A 21005-nucleotide genomic window follows, 5' to 3' on the forward strand; every position below is an offset into this window, starting at 1 on the left:
TTCACTATAAATCTCAAGAAGCTGGGGCATCATTAAACAGTTTCAGCAAGTCATCCGAATTTTTTTTTTTCCCCCAGTTCCTTACAGCAGACAGAAGACAGAGACAAAGAGAGGCAGTACAGCTGAAAGGCTGCTGTGTGAATTCAGTTCTGTTCTGCTTGGGCTAATAACTGGCTGATGAGCTCCAAACCAGCCACTGCCTGTACTGCCTCTTGCCATCGTGGCACATGCAAAGAGTTTGTCTTCATAAAGCAAGACTCTCAGTGGTCAAAACCATTTTATGAGCAAGCCCTTCTTCTTCCAATGAAAAACTGGGCACTAACTATCTCCATCTATCTCCAACAGACAGTCCTCCATATGCACCAGCAATCCAGACACAGGGTCATCAAAGACTGCAGGTTAAGTATCTGATAGAGTGAAAGGTTACTTTCTGTACCTGTTATGAAGATTATCATTATTCTAACACAGCCCATCTTTCTGAGACACAGTCAGGACTTCAAAGACTTAGTGCTACATAAGTCAAGAAGTCACAAAAGATTTCAGTGAGGATTTCAAGCTCCTAAACACCCAATTAAACACAACCAATGTTAGACCTTCATTTGAACAATTTTGCTTCCATTATGTCAGTATTTCAGACTTCGCAGGAGAAGAAATTTCTAGCTACTTACAGCATATGATATTGTGTCATACAGCTTTTTGCAAAAGGGGGAAAGAATTATTTTGAAACAAAATAGTTACTATGAAAGGCCCAAAAATAACATTCTAATGACATATTTCTAACAAAAGCTATAGAAATTCACATCTGTAGTTATACCTTAAAGCTCTAAAATGTAGCCTCTTAATATTTGAAAAACTATCCCTATATTGTTTCAAAGATACAATAACCTTGGGCAAGACAGAGAGCCAGATAAAAGAATTAGCAAGAGGAAAAATCCTCTCCCTGCAATGGAAAATTTTCATCTCTTCAAGCAAGGCACAGAGATGCTCAGCCGGACCTGCGTTGCCTGGAGACCAACCACAGCTTCTTGCCAACAGGGACAAGCAAAGCATGAGCAAATTCAACAACTGATAAGTGGATGAACTGAGAGGCAGCAAGTATTTTCCACACACCAGTGTAAAAACCTGATAGCTCTCAGATAATGGTTCTAGCCCATGCTCACTAGATACACAAGAATTATTATGAATGTAAAATGCCAATCTAATAAAGCTTCAAACTCTACTGTACTTAACTGTTACCCCACACTTCTGGGTACAGCTAGAGCAGTAGAGTGCATTCAAGTCAAAATTTTTAGTCACAACTCGATTTCTGCTCTTTCATTCTTTTGATGTGGTATCTTAACTTTTCGAATATGTTCCTACCCATTAAAGGAGTTCTGTGTTTAAGCATTGGTGCAAAAATATTAAGGAAACCAATGAACTACATCAAAAAGCAAGAGGCTACACCTCAGCTTAACATTAAAAATCACATCAAATCATGCTTCAGTTCAAAACCCTACCTTTGCCCCCAGCCTTTCCCAGCCAAAGCGCAGGTCCCTGGGCAGGACAGCATCAGAAGCAGTATCGAGGAGACCCTCGTTTTGCCTATTCTGGATCTGGAACTGCCCCCGACCTCCCAGAAAAACAGCTCAGCTGTCTCCCAATTTCCAAACACCATCAGATGAGTATCATCACAAGTAACTGACATATAATAAGTTACTCCATGATTTCCCCAGACCTTGTCTAATTCAATTCACTGAAAGTATGCAGACAGTAAAGAATTAAAGATTTTTTTTTTTAAAGTTACTTCTATTTAATTTATCCCTTTAGATACAATAGCCTTGGGGAATTTATGCCCCTAGTGAAATAGGTCTTCCACCATCAACCTGACAGCATACACTTCCATGACTCCATCTATTCCTAAACCAAAAGGGCTGTCATCTCTGTCCTTAGCACCATAGCTGACAGACTGAGACACCTCTACTGCCTCAAGGTTGACACCATTCCCCTACCCTTTAAAAGAAAAAACATCCTCTCACACTCCCCAGCTGATAAAAGAACAATTAAAGTACCATCATACCAGTGAAGCCCATCCACTGACAGGCAAAGAGTTTCTTTAACATCTTTTGTCATCCTGGTTTTTTAAAACCACATGCCTCACAAATCTGAAGTCTTCCTTGCAAGCAACTGGTAGGGAAAGAATTTTTGAGAGCACAAAGTCCAGCATTTGTATGACTGACCACTATGCAATTTTCCAGATCCTTCCCAATTTACCGTACCACATGGTTATGATGGCTCTGAACTACCTTTCCTCAAGAAGAAACAGCAACATAAACCTTACTTTACTTGTATGACCAAAGTACCACAGACAAAGTAACAGGTTATTATTCAGAAAGGTATAAACAGCAAAGACAGAAAAGGTATGAAAACGGCTTTTCAATTAAATAAATATAAATTTATTAAAAACTGCCTTGCAAAGTTTAAGGTCTGAAATGTTTACAAACAAGTACATATGAATGGCTGCAATCCTTCCCACGACACTTAACCAGGAGAGCACTTAAGATTATTCTTTTTTGAAAAAAGTTTCCTGAAATCTGCCAGTTAAATCATTGGATTCTTTCTCATTTAGTAATATACTTGAATCAAGAAAAAAAATTGTAACAACAAGCTGGAAGACGCTAAACAGGCCAAATATAAACAAATTAATCAGTCCATTTTAAAAATACATGTATTTGTTTGTGCATGCATGCGTATATAAACCCAGTTTCCATTCCTTAATGTTATCATAAGTTCCAAAATCATGCAAATTAATTTCAACCTAAAGACAATTTTATATAAGAGAAAAGCTATTTGTAAAATGTAAGCAAAGTTATGGGCAAAGATGCCAATTCTTAGACATTTAAAAACCAAAATAACCCTGACCTTGTTATTCTCAAGTGTCAAATTTGAACTGTTCTACTATCACTTCCCTGTTACATGTTGAGTAACGATCAATAACACACCATCTGACTGAAAAGTTAAAACAAACTCACATTAACTTTAATGTTCCAGAACTAAATATTAAAGCAAAATTCTAATTACAGTATTTTACACAGAACTGCCCCCTTAGCTGTTCACGAGTCCAAAAAAGCATATGGGCACTGGATACATTTCTAAAACACCTCAGTACATGGGACGCATAAGGTACTGTGTAAAAAAAAACAAAGACAGGCCAGAAGTAGAGGGCAACTAAATTGCTGCATGTATTGGGAAAGACATCGGTGTTAAACATGCATACTTTTCACAGTGGAATTAGGGCCAAGGACATATCCGGCTGTAACTACCAACAGGTTGTTATTCTATCAACAACAATAACATTTATTTTCTTAAGCTGAATGCCGGTTTCCAAAGCCTCAACCGTAAATGTTTAAGAGCCTGAGGGCCCCAAGCCACGTTAACAAGGTATTATAGATCTGTGATGCTCAAACCAGCTCATAACATCACCCAGTACTTCCGTTTTACACAGAAAAAGGGTATTCGTGAGCAGCACGTCCAATTATGCAACACATCCCGAAGCACCCTTTTTTCATTTTGTAATATTACCGACTGTATGAAACAGTCGTCAAACGTGCAGCACCTCCATCACCCCAGCAAAACGGAAAACCAACGTCTTATGATTCAGACAGATGAGAACTGCTGAGTAACAGCAAGGGGCAACAACCGGCTCCGGGGTCACCCAGCCACGTAAGACCACATAACTGCAGCCACCCGGCGCTGAGGGAGGCCGGCGCTGCCGAGCGCCTCCCTCCCCGATAACCCCCACCCTGCACAGCCCCGCGGGGCCAGGGCAGGCCTCGACAGGAAACGCGATGCGGTTAGGCGAACAGGGATGCTCCGTCAACGCTGTCGTCGTCCCCCAGCCCGGACCAAACCCGCATCCCCCAGGGGTGATGCCAGGCCAGCACCCTGCTCCCTCTACCCCGGGGGGGGACACCCGGGCAGTGCCCCCTTCCTTTCCCGCTGAGGCCGGGCAATGCCCCTCACCCTGCCGCCGCCACACGCCCGAGGCTGCCGCCGAGCATCCCCAGCGGAAAGCCGGGCAGCCGCCTACCCCCCGCCTCCGTCAGGCCAGGCACCGACCTCCGGCGGCGGGCGGGGCTGGGGCCTGCAGAGGCAGGGCCCCACCGCGCCTCACACGCCAGCGGCAGCCCCCGGCCACCCCCTCGGAGCCAACTGCCCCGGGGGACGGGCCGGAGGGGTTCACCAAGAGCCTGCGGCGCCAAGCGGGCCGTCCGGCAGACCTGAGGGACCGGCGGGACGCGTCCGTTACCTGATGTCAGGCCAACGCCGCCGGCGGCTTCGCCTCTTTTGTTCCTCAGACGTCAAAATGGCGGCACGGCACGGGGCCGCCCCCCCCCCGCCTCCAGCACGCCCCACCCTCCCGCCCGCCTCTCTATTGGCTCGGCCCGCACCGCCGCGCGCTGATTGGGCGGCCGCCAGCGCCGCAGTTGCTAGGGCAGCCGGGGCGGGCGGAGGTGCCGCAGGCTCACGCAGCGCTTGGCGCCTCGGGGCCTCCCCGTCCTAGCTGCGCACCCCTGCCACGGAAGCCACGGGGAGGTGGGGGTGGCCGGCCGGCACCAGGGAGTCGGGGCCTGGGAAGCAGGACCGCAGGGAGAAGTCAGCCCCTCCGTGCCTCCTGGCCTCCACGCCAGACGTGCCTCAGCTTTGCAAGGCAAACCCAGGACATGGCCTCCACCTTTGCGAGGCAAAAGCCTACGCCTGAGCTGGCCCCACTGCGCGCCCTGCCTTGTCCCCAAGCTTTGAGCCCCCACCCCGCGCCCTCAGCCTGGTGCCAGCCCCGTGCGGCGTGGGTTGGGTTTCCTCTTCCTGAGCCGTTAATGATCTCTAGAGTTAACCTCCTGGGCTTGCGGCCGCAGCAGCCGTGGGTAGGGCTCTCGTTAACTTTGCCTTGGTGCCCGCTTCAAAACGGTTTATCTCTCTCTGTGCACAACATGTGCCGTTAGTTCGGGCGTGACTGGGGCCTGGTGGCAGGGATGCTTTCGCCACTCGCCCCGCTGAGGAGGCAGAGGAAGGACATCTGTAGAGTCCTTGAAGTGGAGGAGGCTCATAGGGCCATATGCCTGAGCTCGCCCCTTAGTTAGGAGGCTCTCCCTACTCAGCTTTACCCCGAATGACTTCTGGAGTTGTTGGGGTTTGCATGCAGGGCCATGAATGCGCCTGTAACAACAGAGCCACCATCGTTGTAAGGGAAAAAAGAAGGAATAATGAGATTATTGCAGTTTAAATTACTAAGCAACAGTCTCTCTGACAATGGACTTAGTAACGCTCTGCCATCTATTTAATCACACTAATGAGACAGAACAACTCCACTTAGATACAAATTACTCTGCATTTCATTTAAATAAAGGTCAGAGAGCTAAAAGCCACACAACCCACCACAATTCTGCTGTACAACACACCCAGCAAAAGGCATCCTTTGTTTCCAGAAGGGACCCGGCCTTTCTGGCCATGGGCTGCCGAGGCAGGGCTGCACACACAGCACAGCTCGCTCCAACCTCCCACCTCCGCTCCCCGACTGCCCGCTCCTGTGTGGGCCCAGGGCCTGTCTGGCTCGGGAACAGCTCCTTGGTTTGCAGAGGTGAGCATCTGTTCACCAAAGAGATTCAGAGGGTGAGAGATCCCTGACTTTTCCTTGTTCTAAAGTACACGCAACCGTACAGTCTTGTTTCAATCTGTGTTGGCAAGCCCAGAGCTGGTCGAGGGCTCATGTCTGATTTATGTTTCCCAGCCACAGGGAGAGGGGAGCTGAGGTGCCACCTTGGGGAACCCCTCCCCAGGGGGTGGCTGCACGATCCCTCCGGAGGCTGGGAATATTCCCACATGCTCATGGCATCATTAGGTTTCCTCAAGCCTTGCTCCTCACTGCGCTTCTTTCCGTTTCTCTTAATTAGTGGGGGAGCAATTCCAGGCTACGCAAGTCCCTTAGCCATCTCCTACCTCCCCTGCGATCAGCTTCCTTCATACAGTTCATGCCTGTAATAAGTCGTCAACATCAAGCTTAGCTTGGCAAGCCTTTCATTCCACCACTGACGCTGCCTGCACATGGCTCATGGTCGCTTCCTAAACTTCCAGCCCGTCATCCTATCAGCTCTGGGATGAACCTCCAGCTAGCTGTGCTCCCAGACACGCAAGCAAGGCTGACCCTTTGGCTGCCTCGCACTTCAGGTGACCCCAACACCACTTCTTGAGAACATTTCACCCTGAGCAATGGCATGAGGCCGTTGAATACAAAACACTTAGCTCTGGGAGCCACTGCAACAGCAATGCTCCTCAACCCTCCTCCTCCTTGCCAAGACAAAGGAGATGCAGCATCTAAGCCCGTGAGGATCTGCTCACGCAGGCAGTCAGAAAGGTACCTGTTTCTCCCATTGCCAAAAGCACTCACAAAATAAATAGGCAATAAACATCCCGCTCCCACAAGCACCTTCCTCTCCCTTCTCTGCACTGTGTGTACATGTATGTGTACAGATTTTTGAAGAGCTGGTGAGAAGTGCCAGAATGACAGTTTAAAGGAACAAGCACTTCCCGTTACTTGCAGAACTGGTACAATATATGCAGCGACAGAGCAAACTTCTCCCTCTTGGGCTGCATCAAATCCATGATCCAGAGGAAACATCCTTGAGCATAAAGTTCATGCATATTCATTTTTTCTCTCCCCTGCTAAGGATCTAGGAATTGTTCCTTTTACAGGGAGCACAGGACTGTTACAGAGTTCCCTATTTCAATATTATTATTGCCATGACAAGGGTTGCAAAATTTCATTTATAGGAAAACTGAGACCCTGAATCAAAAAATGTAAACCTGCCAAAATTCAGCCCCTTCTCATCAAATCAGCCCAGTTCCAACCCAATACAGTTTTCTAACTGCATAGTTCTCACCCACACTCCTAATTCTGTGCTCTGTCTGCATGGTGTGGTCCGTGCCTGTGGTAGTTCAAATTAACGCACATGGTTCTAGTTATTATTTACTTGCAAAACATTTCATCAGATGATGTGACTGATTCAGGACTCAAAAAGCCAGGCCACTAAAGGAGGACAGCATTTAATTTAATGAAGTAGCAGGGAAATGTCATGCTTTAAAGATGTCTTACACGGAAATAGATTCCATGCTCTATCCTCAGTCCTCTCAGGGTCAAAAATAATAATTATGAGAACTAAGCTGGAAGAAGGAGGGTAACAATGGGGTTTTTTTGCATGGGGCAGCAGCAAAGGCAGCTGCCGGAGCCCCAGCAGTTCGGCCGCCCACCAGGCAGGCCTGTCTCTTGCCAGGCACTTTCTATCACTCCTGAGCAATTACAAATTGATGGATGAAGTCACAAGAAAAACACAACCGGACTTTGTTTACTGGGATGGAAGCTCAGCTCTGGGATTTCTCAAGAGCTGCAGAGATGGAGAGCTGACAGCTGCTGCTCGACGAGCCAGGGCGTGAGGGATCGCAGGTGAAGGATTTGTGCTTTCCTGCTAAAGGCTGTGATTAATGGAAAGGTTTTTCTCCACCCCAAGTTCCTTTTAACTGATCTGACCAGACCCAAGAACCACAAGCAAAAACATCTGTAACTTACAGTTTAAGGCAATTTGTTGGCTATGCTTCAGGCAGGTGGGGAGCACACGTGATCCACGGCGCGCGGAGAACGGGGACCGCAGCAGTGCCCAGCCAGGCAGGCTGCTTACCTGCCCGGACAGGGCTGCACGCCACGGCCCAGCCCGCCTGCGCTGGTGGGGTTTCTGCGGAAGCCCTGGACTGACTGCGTGTGCCCGTGCCCTGCTGCTGCCTGCTGCGCTGCCTGGGGACGATGCAGGAGAGCGATCAGAACAGAGGGCAGCAACAAAGAGCTGCCTCTGAGCCAGCGATGCATGCAAACCACTCCCTGGCCCATCCCGGGGAGATCTTCAGCCGCTTCAAAGGGCAAGAACTCTTGCCAGAGCCACTCCTGGGGGTCCCAGGTGAGCCCCCGCCCCGTCCCAGAAAACCTGCCTTGCCCACTCAGCCATACTGAGCACTGGAGACGGTGTCCGTGGGCTTCTAATGGAGATCCAGCTTGGGCTCCCAATAACAAAATGCTGTGTCCCCTCACTCCCCTCCTTTCATCAGTCCCCTCTGCTGAGCCTGTAACTCTCCAGCAGGACTCTCTTACCTAGCGAACTGCTGCCACGGCAGAATTCATGTGTTATTGTAGGATAAAACAATCGCTTGCCAAAAAACACACAAAAAGAACAATACATAGATATGTAGTGCCCAAAGGTTAGGAGAGGCCAGAGGGGTTTTTTCCATACAATCTTTTCTAAGTTTTCCTGCGGGGCAAGGCAGAGCCTTTGAATGCACAGGCGGGACCCCACCTCCCGATGTGCGCTGGTAACACTGGTGGTACGCAGCTGTGGCTGCTCCAGCATGGTGGTATCACCCACATGTGGTCTTCCAGCCCTTCTGGGAGAGTGCGCTATGAATCTGTCAGGCTGGTGGGGCGTGTGTTTGGGGCAGCTCATAGCCCTGCTGCAGACACTGCAGCCAGAGTGAAAACCCAAATCCACAGGTTTGGGTCAGCCCCTTGCTCCAGCCTTCCATGTCAGCACTGCCGTGCTCTGTGGGCGACCATCTCAGCCACAGTCGAAGCCGGAAAGAACCGGCAGTTTTGGTTTCCTCTTGTGTTCGTAGGCTGTGGCAGCTCCGTCCCCCAGCGTCTACCCTCCTGCAGTTTCGCTGCCTGATTCTCCTTTTTCTGAGCCTCCCTCAGGCACTCTTTGATGAATAAATCCCCCCGCTCCTTTCCCCATCGTGCAGGGCCAGGCAGCGGCACAAGGGCCATTCCATCAGGCTGGAATAATTATCTCTATTTGTGTTATTATTTGTGGAATAATTATGTTTATCATGGTGGTGCTTAGGGCCAGGCTTCCCCGTCTGGGATTGCGCTTTCTGCTCCAGGCTTTGCCCAGAGACCCTCCGTCTTTGTTGGCACATCCAGATCTCACCACCAAGCAGCTCGGGTTCTCGCCCCGAGGCACCACTCTCTGCCCTCTATACAGTCACAATTTCAGGGCTTCGCCTCCAGTGAAACAGCCCCAACTCCCCAGCATGCAAAGAGGAGCACGACTCAGAGCTGAAACTCCTCCGGGGAACATTTTGGGAACTTCCCGAGCCGGGTGATACTGGGGTTTGGCTGGCGTCCTGCGGTCGCACACCCTGCCACACCTACCTGCCTGGCACTGCCGAAATGTCACCGGTACTGCTCAGCACAGCACAGCACAGCAGTGCAGACTATTTAGGGCAGGGGAAAGCCACTTCAGATATAAATATCAATCAAAATAAGTCAGCTTGTCCTCCAGCTGCTTTAGACCTGCCACCCCCCGCCTTTGACTTCCATTTTTGCTTCTGCAGCTGCTTTGCACAGCCTGGTTTTGCCCAGAGATACACCCCAAATCCTGCTCCTGCTGCATTTCTGTGGGATCAGGGCCAGTCCCAGCAGACCCTTCGGGAGGTGTTTGCAGGTGAGAGAAGGTCAGAAGCTTTGGCTCAGCAGCAGCAGACATCCCTCTTCGAGTCCCCCCGGGTAAAGAACTGGTTACAGAAAACTTCTTGTCCACATTCAACAAATTTAATGCTTGTAAGATTTTGCACCAATAAGTCAAACGAGGGAAATAAATGCTGGCAAAAATAGCAATTGGGAGGGGACTGTCTATATTTCATACATCACAGTGTGCCTCTTGTGCAGGAAGGAAGGGGCTTGTGATGCCTCACTCACCGCCATCCATCTTGCCGCAGATGGGCCAGGCACTGTCTGTGGTACCTGCTTCCTTGCAGAAATCGAGCGTGGCTCCGGCTTGTGATGGCACAGACTCACCGGCAGCTCTGTTCCCTGCCTGCCAAGCCTGCAGTGACCGAACAACCGCAGGCTCGTGCTGCGGATACTCCCGCACTAACCCCCCGCCACAGGAACCAAAGCCTGCCTTCCTTTCCCTGTCACCCTCTGGTCTGCCCCTGGAGGCAGCCCCCCCATTGCTCTCTCATTTTATGTCCTGTGGAGGAGCTTGGACGTGTTTTTCCTCTGGTTCCTTCCCTTTGCCTGCCCCCCTCTTAGCTTTCCTCTGAGCAGCCACCTACCAGTCTGCCCCTTACTCCAGCCACCAGGGAGGAGACGATGCTGTAGAAGTCAGAACATACCCTCATGTATCTTACAGCTTTGCAGATGAGCCTTTTCATCCCACCTTGAAGGGAAAAAATTCTATCAGGTTCTCCTAAACAAGGAGGTCCAGCTTGCCTCAGAATAAATCATCTGTATTCATGGAAGAGCAAAATCCTTCCCCTTGTCCCCACTGAGGAGCTGACGGTGCTCGTGGCAGAGCCCGCGGTGCTGCAGGGCAGGCTGGCAGCGGCTGCGAGCTCCAGGGCTATGAGCCTCCTCAGGGCCGCGGCCATGCTGGGAAGCTCAGCCTCGTGTGATGGACGCCATGAGGAACAGGTTCAGCCATTGCAGATTTTGTAGTTATTTCATGGGGGGCTTCCTGAGCAGATTGCTCCACTCAATAGCAGACCCGTCCTCTGCCAAAAAATGCTGTAACGTGCATGTCCACGGCTGGGACCTGCACCCTCCTGCCCCTTGCTGCAGGCTCCCATCCTGCCCACCATCCAGATATAGTTTTCCCCACCAGCTCTCCATGGCCAAGGGTGCAAACCAGAAGACCCACACGAGTCAGGAAGGGTGGGGACGAGCCAGCTGGGGTGAACATGCTCCATCAGGTCTCCAGGGCCCAGGGAGCCAGCAGCAGCAAGCGCTCCTGGCCCATCGCTCCGGAGCACCTGCGCTCCAGGCAATGCCAAGAGTACAGACTGAATCAGCATTGACTGGGAATGTAATTGCTTGTGAATTCAGCCCTCCTATCTATCCCTTTCCTGCAGTTTCTCTTGCTGCTTCAGGGACTCGTCCCTGGGCTATTTTTAGTGCCGGGTTACATCACTGCCAGCTTCTGCTGCTGTGAAACAGGCACCGGCTGCGAGCGTCCAGGCGTCAGCGGCCGCGAGCCGCAGGGCTGTAAGGACGGGAACTTTATCGCTTGGCCACCAGACGGCCGGGCTGCACTCGTGAGCTGCCGGATGGAGCTTGGTTTGGGAGAGCAAACAAGGAGCATCTCAGTTTTGCTGGTGCCAACAGTGGGGAGAAGGGCCCTGCCACAAGAGCCCCCGCTTCCCCCAGGACTGGGGGATGCTTTCCGGCAGCACTGCCATTGCCCGGCTGTGCAATACCAAGCAAGTTAATGAATCCCTCTGCTTCTCCCCTTTCCAGTTTATGCTGACCTACTTGTCGCAGAGAAATTTGCAAAGGGCTTCAATGTCCATGATGAGCAAGTGGCACCGAAAAGCGCTAATTATGCTGGCTGTTCCCAGTACCCAGACCGTTGCGCAGCCAGAACAGCAGCAAACAAAAGCAGAACATCACAGCTCTGGGGCAAGTAACAGAGAGCACTGCTTCTGCAGGGGGGTCACGATTTCCAGCCTGGCAACTGGCTCTTGCTTTTGGGCAATACCGACTCATGTGCTGACCGGCCACACAGAAGGGTGGCTCAGGCCGCGAGATGGCACGATCAGGCACGTGGCAGAGGAAGGTTTGCCTTGCACCTCCTTGCAAAGACGCCGTGCATGGGGCACGGGGGGTCCCGGCAGCCCCTGCATGCAGAGCCGCAGGCAGCTAGCCCGGGGCGAGCGATGCAGCCCCAGGGCAGCAAGAAGAGGCAGGGGATCTCCGCAGCGAACCCTCAGCATGCTTGAAGGGCTGCACATTTTTCGCGTGCCTCCCCAGGCACGCTGACACCCACTGTGCGGGCCAGCACCTCCGGGGCCCCGCGGGGGCTGCCCGAGCCACAGTGAGTTCGAACCTCTCTCTTCCCCACCTCCCCACCTCCGAGCCTCCCTGGTAGCTGGGGCTACAGAAACCTGTGCAGAAGCCATTAGCAGAAATGAGGAAATGGGGGGGTCTAAGCTGGCCAAGCACCCTTCCCCAGTGGCATCCCACCCCCCACAACCACCCTCTGCCCTCCCTCTACACCCCAGCCAGCCAAAATCCCTCTCCCAGAAGACTCTGCCCAGAACAAGGGCTGGAGCTCTTAAGGAGGAAATTCTGAGTTAAATTCCTTCCTCCCAAGTAATTTACAGAAGGGAACAGCGTGTGCTCCCAGCACAGAGATGACGTCTTGCTGGCCTCCCGCCGCTCCTCGGCTGCCTGTCAGCGCGGGGCCAAGGCTCTCCCGGCGAGGCAGCAGGAGTGTTCGGCCGATGGAGAGGACTGGCGGGCGTATTCACTGTGCCTCTGCCCCGGGGAAGGGCTGGCAGGGCTGCATCGCTGGTGGCGTGGGGCGAATGCCTCGCCAGAAGAGCCCTGCATCCCTGAGAAGGAAGAGGGTGCAGAAGGTCACCGGAGAGCTGTAAAGATCCCCTCTGTCCCCCAAGGGAAAAGGAGTAACAGACTTATGCTGCAGATTATACGTGAGCCCAGTGTAAAGCAGTTATTAGTGAGGGCTCAATAACCAAACCCAGGATTAAGTAGAAGGACCAAAGCCTCATCTGGTGCAAATGGCCGCAGCTGCATGGAGGCCATGAGCCCCATACTAATTCATCCTCGATTCCTCAGCGGGAACAATGAAACAGTTAAAGCAGCCCAAGGAAGCTGTTCATTTTGTATTTGCATTGAACTGCTTAAAAAGTAAACAGGGCATAAGGGCAGGCCCACCAGCAGCTGTCACTGACCTCAAAATCAAAGATGTTGTGGGCTGATCCAGAGTGGGGCAGGCTCACAGGCAGAGCGGGTGCAGCAGCCGTGCTAGAGACGGGAGGAACGTGAGCTACGGCTGGCGCGGAGCAAAGGCTGCTGCCCGCCTTCCTATGGCAGATCTATCAGCGGGGTCACAGAGCTGGTAAAGTTTTCTGAAAAAATATCCCTGAAGATTTTCTCTCTCTCATCTCAGAGATGAGGCAAACGCTGCCCTGATCTGGGCAATCTGTAAGGATTATTAAACCAAACTGTATCTGGGCCAAGGTTAATGAAAAAGACTGCAAAATCCTCCTGGCCACAGCGTTTTGGTTCCCTCACCACACGCGGCTTGGCGCCGTGCCGGTGGGGAGGCACGAGGCCGGCGGCGTGCACGCGCGCCGTGAGCCACAGCGAGCTGGGGGTTCATGCTGCGTTTCCCATCCTCGCAGAGGCGACAAGAGGCTCACTTCATGTTTGCTTGTGAAGCCTGCGGAGCACCTCTGCTGACAGCTGGCAGGGATTATTGTCATCCATTACCACCATCACACCCCACGGGGACACGCTTTGTGCTGCTGCTCAGTGAGGGCTGCAGCCCCCTCAGGGCATCCCCTGCCCTGCTTGGGGCTTTCGGGGCAGAGCGTGTGCCGTCCTGCTGTGGCCGGTGCCACGCCAGAGCCACAGCCGAGCGGCATCGTGGGCAGGGCCGCACTGCGCCTGTGTGATGTGTGGGTACCCATCCAGGAGAGTTTTCCTCGCCTGCTCCCAAGGCCCCAAATCCCACATCTCCACATCTCTGCTTGGGCATCTTCAAGGCAGCCTCGCCACTGCGGGCTGTCCCAGAGGAGACGGGAAACATGCTCAGGCTCTTTCTCTCCTTTCTTTTAGGCAAACAGAGAAGTTCTTCAAAGTGTGGGCTTGTGGTTCTTTCATTTTACTGCCTTCCTTATCACAGAGGGCTCCAGAAACGGAGAACTGGGGACATCACAGCATAAGCTCACATGTCCCTGCCCTGACAGGCTCCTTACTGCTGGAGGGGTTTCCAGCATCTCAGTCCTGATGTTAAAACCATTATGTCTCTGGCCATTAATGCAAAGAAAACCTAGAAACCATGGCATGGCAGTCATCGGGGCACATACAGCTTCTGCTTCCACTGGCTTGTGGCTGCCCAGATCCTGCTGCCTAAATCTGCTGAGAAACCCAGCCTCTCCGGTCCCAGCTACTTCCCCAGGGCTCTCACTGGGGTGTCCCTTCCAGTGCCAGCTCCTTAATAAATACTGATTGTTCCTGTCATGTGTCCCTCACACCAGCTGGTCACACCAGCCCTGCTGGCAAGTGATCAATTCCCTATTCACTGAGTCACGCAAATTCATCAAAAATCACCCCAGATCCATGGAGAGGGGCTCCTCAAAGTGTCTGAGGAGGCTGAAGGCAGAGCTGCAGCTGTGGTCCATGGTTTGGAGATGCAGCTCCATGCAAGAGACTTGGCACCAGCCATCCATCCACCCTCATCCCGGCATGGCAGGGTCAGGAAGAGCTGCTACAAATGAGGGAAGCAGAGCCCATATGCTATTTTTTTGTCTCTTCAACATCCACCCTTCAATAAGGCATCATTATCTGTTTACTTAAGAGCAAGGGTAATTAACCACCCAAATGGTTACCGCGGAATGTGAGAGTCACAATAGTCCCTATTATGGAGTGGATCCACTAAGTGGATATCATTGTTCTTCCTGGCCTTAAAAACCTGGCAATGCACCCCAGCACCTTCACCCACTGCAGACTGGCACCGAAAATGCCCTGGGAACTGGTATCCCTCAAGGGCAGCACTGGGAGGCGAGGCCAACCAGCTCCACGCTCTCTGGGGCAGGAGCGGAGCCGGGCAAAGCCGCCAGCTTGCAAACATTTCTGTGCAACGTAGGAATTGGTGCACGAGGTTTCCCAGCCTGGCAGATCACAGCGCTAATTTGAATGCTGTAAATATTTAACTTTCATTTGCAATTTAACCTCGCCTGCTTTCAGCTGAGAGTAATTTCCAAGTAAATGGCTGACTTCACCATGCCTTGGGGGCTGTGAGCCGCATCACCAGCCCCCAAACCCCACACCTCTGCAGAGACCGCTACCCCAGCAAACATCCCCGGGCACCACACGGCTCAAGGTCGGGGTCAGCTCAATCCCTGCCGGGATTTTTGATGCCCATAACTTCCCAGGGTGGGTTTCAATGGAGAAGGAGGAGGAGACTGAAGGCCCCCATCAGTCCTGCTGTCCCAGCAGGGCTTCAGGCTCTGCCGGCGCCTTTGTCCCACTCCCCACCTCGCAGCCACGCTGGGGATATTTGTGTCACCAGGCAACGCTTGTGGGATGCTGATAATGTCACTGAGCTGCATTTTGGGAAGGACCCATTTGGCGGACGCAACAGCCACCTGCATTTACCCATTCCCGTCTCGTGCTGGCATGCACACGATTACAACTTTCGGTTTCAGCCTCCCATCTATTTATATCAAACGCCTTTGAGTGATGTGCTGCTGCCTCCTGCCCTGCAAGCATTGCTGTCCCGAGCCAGCCTGCCCGGCACCTCCTCAGCAGAGATGGTTGCAGGGTGACTCAATCACAGCCTGAGATCACGTACACTGGGAATAAAGCTCCTGTGATGGTATCCCTGCCATCTCTGACACGCTTACAGGGCTCTGAAGCCACGCTCAGAAAATATGTTGGATCCTGCTGCAGCGTGACCAAAGCATGGGATGCCAAGTGGCTGCATCATCCCTGTCCCCAGGGACAGGGACCTGCCATGCTGCCCAGCTGCTTGTGGCTCCTACAGAGTAAGGTCACAGCCTGGCTGCTTCCGCTCCGCAGCCCCAGGACAGCGGGAGCCGGTCAGCGGGGTCCCCGCACATGGCGGCAGGATTTTGGGGTCAGCACTTGGAGGTCAGAAGAGATGCGGGTGAGCATCTGAGAAGGGGATGCTGCAATGAGAGTCAGTCAGAGGCACCCACAGAGCTACTGCCATCAAAAATAAAACAAGGAGGTAGCCCCAGACAATCCCACCCATCCAATCCCATTCCCACAGCCCTAACAAAGCGTTACACATCCCTGCCGGGAGGCTATCTGCTCACGTCACGCCTGGGCGAGAAACGGTAATAGCTGGGCACATGTAATCAGGAACAAACCCTATTTACAGCCCCATATAATAAGCTACATCTGAGAGAAGATGAAAGAGAAGAAGATGAGTCAACAGAGTAACCGCGGCTGAACTTTCCCACTAGCAGGGCGGCTGGTTCATGTAGAGAGAGACGTTACCCGGAGCGCTCTCCCCCGCGGCATCACTTCCAGTGGATAAAGGCTGACAGCCCCATCCTACCACTACACCAGAGCCCCTCCAGCTCTGGGGGAGGCAGCCCTCCATGCACCCCTGGGGAGAGAGGCTGGGCCTGGCAGCCAGGCAGGGGCTGGGCAGACCCAGGTACTGGGTTTTGGGCTTTTAGCTTCATCCTGCTGATCAGCTCAGGGCTTTCTCCCTCCTGGCAGCGGGGAGAGGCTTCAGCAGCCCCTCGCTGGCACTGCCCCGGCTGCTGTGTGTGCTCCGTGCGATTAGCAATGGTCCCACAGGGATCCTCCATGTCCCCACCCATCTAACAAGGGTTCGCACCAGGAGAGGGGACGTCTCTGCCCCAAACGCAGCATAACCAAGCTTAGCTCCAGAGAACAGCAACCCAGACCTCAGCCCGTGAATCAGCCCATGTGCTCCAGCGTGGGGATGGTTAACCATCGGCGAGGGTCCCCACATCAGTCACAGCCCCGGGGACCACCAGGTCCCGTCCCCTCCCCGCCTCTGCGGGCAGGCAGCCCCTGCCCAGCCCAGCGGCTCAGGCAGCCAGCAGCTCACACCTGGCTATTTTTAGCCTCCTCGGTCAGCCTTTCAGTTTAAAGCCACCCACGGGAAACATTTCCTTTTTATCATGAAAACAACTCCGCTGCAAAAATAAATTATGAGGACATCAAAGTGCTAAAATAAAGGGGGAAAAGAAAGGCCTCCTTACGCCAGGGAGCGGGGAGAGCGGAGAGGCGGCCCTGCTTCCTCCCAGCGGGTCGGATGCAGAGACACCTCCTAAAGCTCCTTCAGAACAAAATAACAATGCAGCAAATGAGAAAAGCAAATTAAAATAGGAGAGCTGCAGTGGCGAGCCGATGTGCCAGCAGTGATGCCACGAGCGCTCACGGGGCAGCCGGCTCTCCTCCTCCCGGGGTGGGGTGGGCCATCCGCAGCCACCTCTGCCAGGGTTTCACCGGGACGCATCCCTCACCCCTGCTCCAGGTACAGGCTCCGGGTCCCCAACAGCTAATGAGGCCTGGGGTCCTCAGAGCCCCCCAGCACCAGCCCTCGGCTGCCTATCTTTCCAGGTCATGAGGAAGCTGCTCTCATTAATCTGATCCATCCCCGTACCGTTGCTAACCCATGGCACCGGGAGCGCAACGTTTCTGGGCTGTAAAAATAGCCGTGGGCGTGCTGGGAACAGGGGTGGGCCATGGCCGGCGCCGCCATCCCGCTGCCGCGCCAGCCGGCAGCACGCGCTCCCTCCCTTGGCTGGCAACACTATGGGGTGGTGCCAAGGTCGCCCTGACCTCCGTGCGGTCCCCCACGCCTCAAACCCAGATCCTGGAGGTTGTCCCAGAGACTCTCCATGCTCCTTCCCCAGCCCCGCGACCCGAGGAGAAGCTTCTGCACCGCAAACAGCCGTATCAACACAGGCCCACGCCGAGCGCGGGGACAGGGCGGGCAGCAGACGCCCTCGCTGCCCGAGCGATGGCTGCGGGGAGCACCGCCTTGAACCGAGGGCGGGCAGGGCAGGGGACCAGCCAGGAGCTGCGGCATCGCGGTGGGGGAAACCAAACCTCGACCAACAGTCTATTACCTAATTAATAGATTAAAATATGCCCAGGGGGATGAACCTTTCCCAGCCCAGCAGCGAGGGCTCTCGTAGCGGGGAGGAGGCAACTGCCCGTGCCCCCACTCTAGCCCTCACTTGTGCATGCAGCGCAGCTGGGCAGAAGCAAGCTCCGGGTGCCGGTTTCAGCCATTCAAAGCCTTCAGCCCTCTGGAGAAACGGCACGGGAAGAAATCCAGAGAGGAGCAAGGCAGAGGGCAGCCCTTCTCCCCTGCCTGGGCTCCCGCAGCAGCCACCACTGCCCCTGCAGCACCCAGGACGCAGCGGGCGGGCGGGCGGGCAAAATTGGCTGCCATCTGCCAGCGTGCTGGGGAGAAACCACAGAGAAGTCATCCCCTGGGCGGGTGACGCACAGAGCAGAACCCAAAGCCGCCTCTTCCCTCTGGCTGGGCACACTCACGACTCCTCCCGGCATGGGGTCCTGCGTGCTGGGAGCCGAGCAGGCTGCGGGGACCATTTAATCGTGGTTTGTGAGGCGGCCCCCTGTGCTGATGCCATGGGAGGCAGCAGTGTCCGGCTGTCCGACGGATGTGCCATCGCCTCACCGCTGTGCAGCTCTGCAGGGACCAGACCGCGCTCACTTCACCCTGGGGGAATGACTTGAGTCAAACACTTAATGATTTTCCAGGAAAAAGCCCTGCACTGATGCTCCCCCTCTGCGGCCATCTGACACTGGAAGCCGATGGCTTCCCCAAGAGACTCACCCGCCCCAGGGTCCTCTGTCCCGGGCAGGGCTGAGCCCTGCCACCCCAGCACCAGCTCTGGGTTACACCAGCTCCCGCTCCGGTGTCGGCCCCAAGGCATCCCCACGGGATGTGCCGCTGTCCCTCAGGCCTGCTGGGCAGCCCTGGTCCCGGGTGTGCTCCCTTCACGCCCCGCACCGGGGGAGGTTTCTTCTCAGGGTCTGTAAGAGCGATTGTCACCCCAACCGCTGCCATCGGCTCTTTGCCAGCCATGGAGCCCTGGCAAGCCCAGGCATGGCCAGCTGGGGTAACCGCCCTGGGCAAGTGCTGCTGCCTGTCCTCCCCCGGACACCCACAGCTTCACCATCCCCCCGGGGGTCCACGCTGTCCCCCTCTCTGCCAGGTGACGCTGGCACGAGACAGGGCTTGCCAAGGGTGTGCCTGGGACGGGCTGCCTGCCACAGAGAGGGGCTGCACCGCGATCTGGTCATCGTCCCCATCCCAGGGGCTCCTGGGGGCTGCGCACCCCGCGAGGAGCAGCCGGGCGCAGGCACTGCAAAACTGCTCCCTACAGCCGAGCGGCCGGCACGGCTCCGCGCCCCGGCGGGCCCTCCCTGCTTGCGGGCAGCCTGGCACGCAGGGAGATCCCTACACGAGGTGCCATGTCACTGCCGCAGCAGGGATTGGGATGTAGTACTGGTGTTCAGACAGGGCTCGCCAGCGGGGCGGCTCCGGGGACAGTCCTCCTGCCGTCAGACAGGAACATGGCCCGCGGGTAAACGTTGTCAAGTGTTCCCAACTCGGCGGCAGCTACTGGCCAGAGGCAAATGGGGACACGGGGCGATCCAAGGGATAGCTGGCACCTGGGGGTTGGCACCAAAGTGCCACGGGCATTCCCGGGGGTGGCTGTGGGCTCGTCCAGCTCAGCCCGGCTGCGGGCAGGGCAGGGAGGAACGGGCAGCCAGCACTTGCTGCAGGGAGGACACAGGCCAGGCGGTGCCAGAGCAGGGTTTCGTGGGCTCGACAGCTCCCTGGCCACCCTGCCAGCCCCCTCTGCCACGTCCTCACACCGTCCCCTACCCATTCCCTGCTACCTGCCTCCAGCTGCAACATTTCCCTGCTCAGTTAAGCCACGACCCAGCTTTCAAAAGGCTCTCCAAGAGCAATAGCCAGCATCTTCCTCACTTTTTTTTTTTTTTTTAAAGTGTTACAAATTTACCTGGATGGGAAGGGAACGCTGAATTACCCTGACTCCCTCCCTCCCTGTGTGTGTCAGGGCTGGCTCCCCCAAACTCCCTGCTCCTGTTAGCAATTAACTGCACTTGGTGGAAGGTCTCTCCTCAGCCCAATTTTTCAATTAAAGAAATACCCTTGGGGGAAAACCCCATGTGTCTTATCATTAACGATGACATCAGCCTACATTTGCCCCAGGTGAGAAAGTCGGGGTGGCACAGGCAGCTGTCAGAGCGGTGTGCGTGATTCAGCCTTCCAAAATGTCTTGGTCCATGGTGAAATGGGTGAGGCGATGCTGCGGCTCGGCTGGCACGCCTGCGCGGCTCTCCTGGAGTCCTTCCCTTCGGGATCACGTCAAAGAGAAACTGCCTTTGGTTTAGTCTCCCTGCACTAAACACGCTTGCTATTTTAAGAAGCTGGCACGGGCAGACGCACACGGGCTTTCTTTGGAGCACTGACCCACGCCAGCCGCCCCGGGAGCCAGCCAGCCCCGTCATTAGCAGGGGTGCGGATTTCAGGGGTGTGGGTGGCTTTGTTTGCTTTGGATTTTGTACATGCACTTATTTTCCTTGGTATTTGCTCTTGCAGCTCCAGCTGGGCACGTTAGCCTGGGGCGCAGCTCAGCCAGCTATCCCTGCAGTTCTGACCTCCCTGGCACTGTGTTCCCCTTTGCTCCAATTTCAGGTAATTTCAGGTTTTGCTGGGTAAAAATACTGACAAAGAATTAATCCCTTTCTGTGAGATGGGACTTTTCCCCCGGCTGCGGAGAGCAGGTGGGGAGGTGAAGCCAAACCATGCCAAGTTACAAAGCCCCGAGTGGGCAACAAGGTGAGAAGACTGCCCATGAGGCAGCACATTTCTGCTTGAAAACACAGGGCTGAAGTTCGTCCCTTCCTGGGGACACGCACCCATCGTTGCTCAAAACCCCAACAGAGCCCTTCCACCAGCTGACCTCCCATCCCTGCATTGGCAAGGCTCAGCTCCACCATTAATTCGGGAAACTTTGGGGGAAAACAAGTCCCAGTGCTGCTGGCGTGGGATTTTCGTGGCCCCTAGCGCCTGGTACCTCGCCATCGCAGGTTACGTAGTCCTGTCGGCAGCCCGCGGGCAGGACCATGCCCGTGTCCCAGCAGGGTGCAGAGGAGAGTCTGGCTCCTGTTACTAAGTGCCTGACCCCATGGGCAACTTTTTAATTGGGTTTGGCTGCGGGAAAGCTGCAGTGGGGCTGGAGCTGAGCAGGGCCAAGCCCAGTGCCCTCCCTAACAGGGAACATCCCCGCGGCTGTGCGGGAGCAGCCCCGGCAAACCCGCTGTCTGGTCGTCCATCCCCGTCCTGCCTCAGCAGAAACTATGGATGCCTCAGCCCTTCCCCGCGGAT

The sequence above is a fragment of the Phaethon aethereus genome, assembly GCF_964289735.1.
Source record: "Phaethon aethereus genome assembly, chromosome: 11".
Classification (NCBI taxonomy): Eukaryota; Metazoa; Chordata; class Aves; order Phaethontiformes; family Phaethontidae; genus Phaethon; species Phaethon aethereus.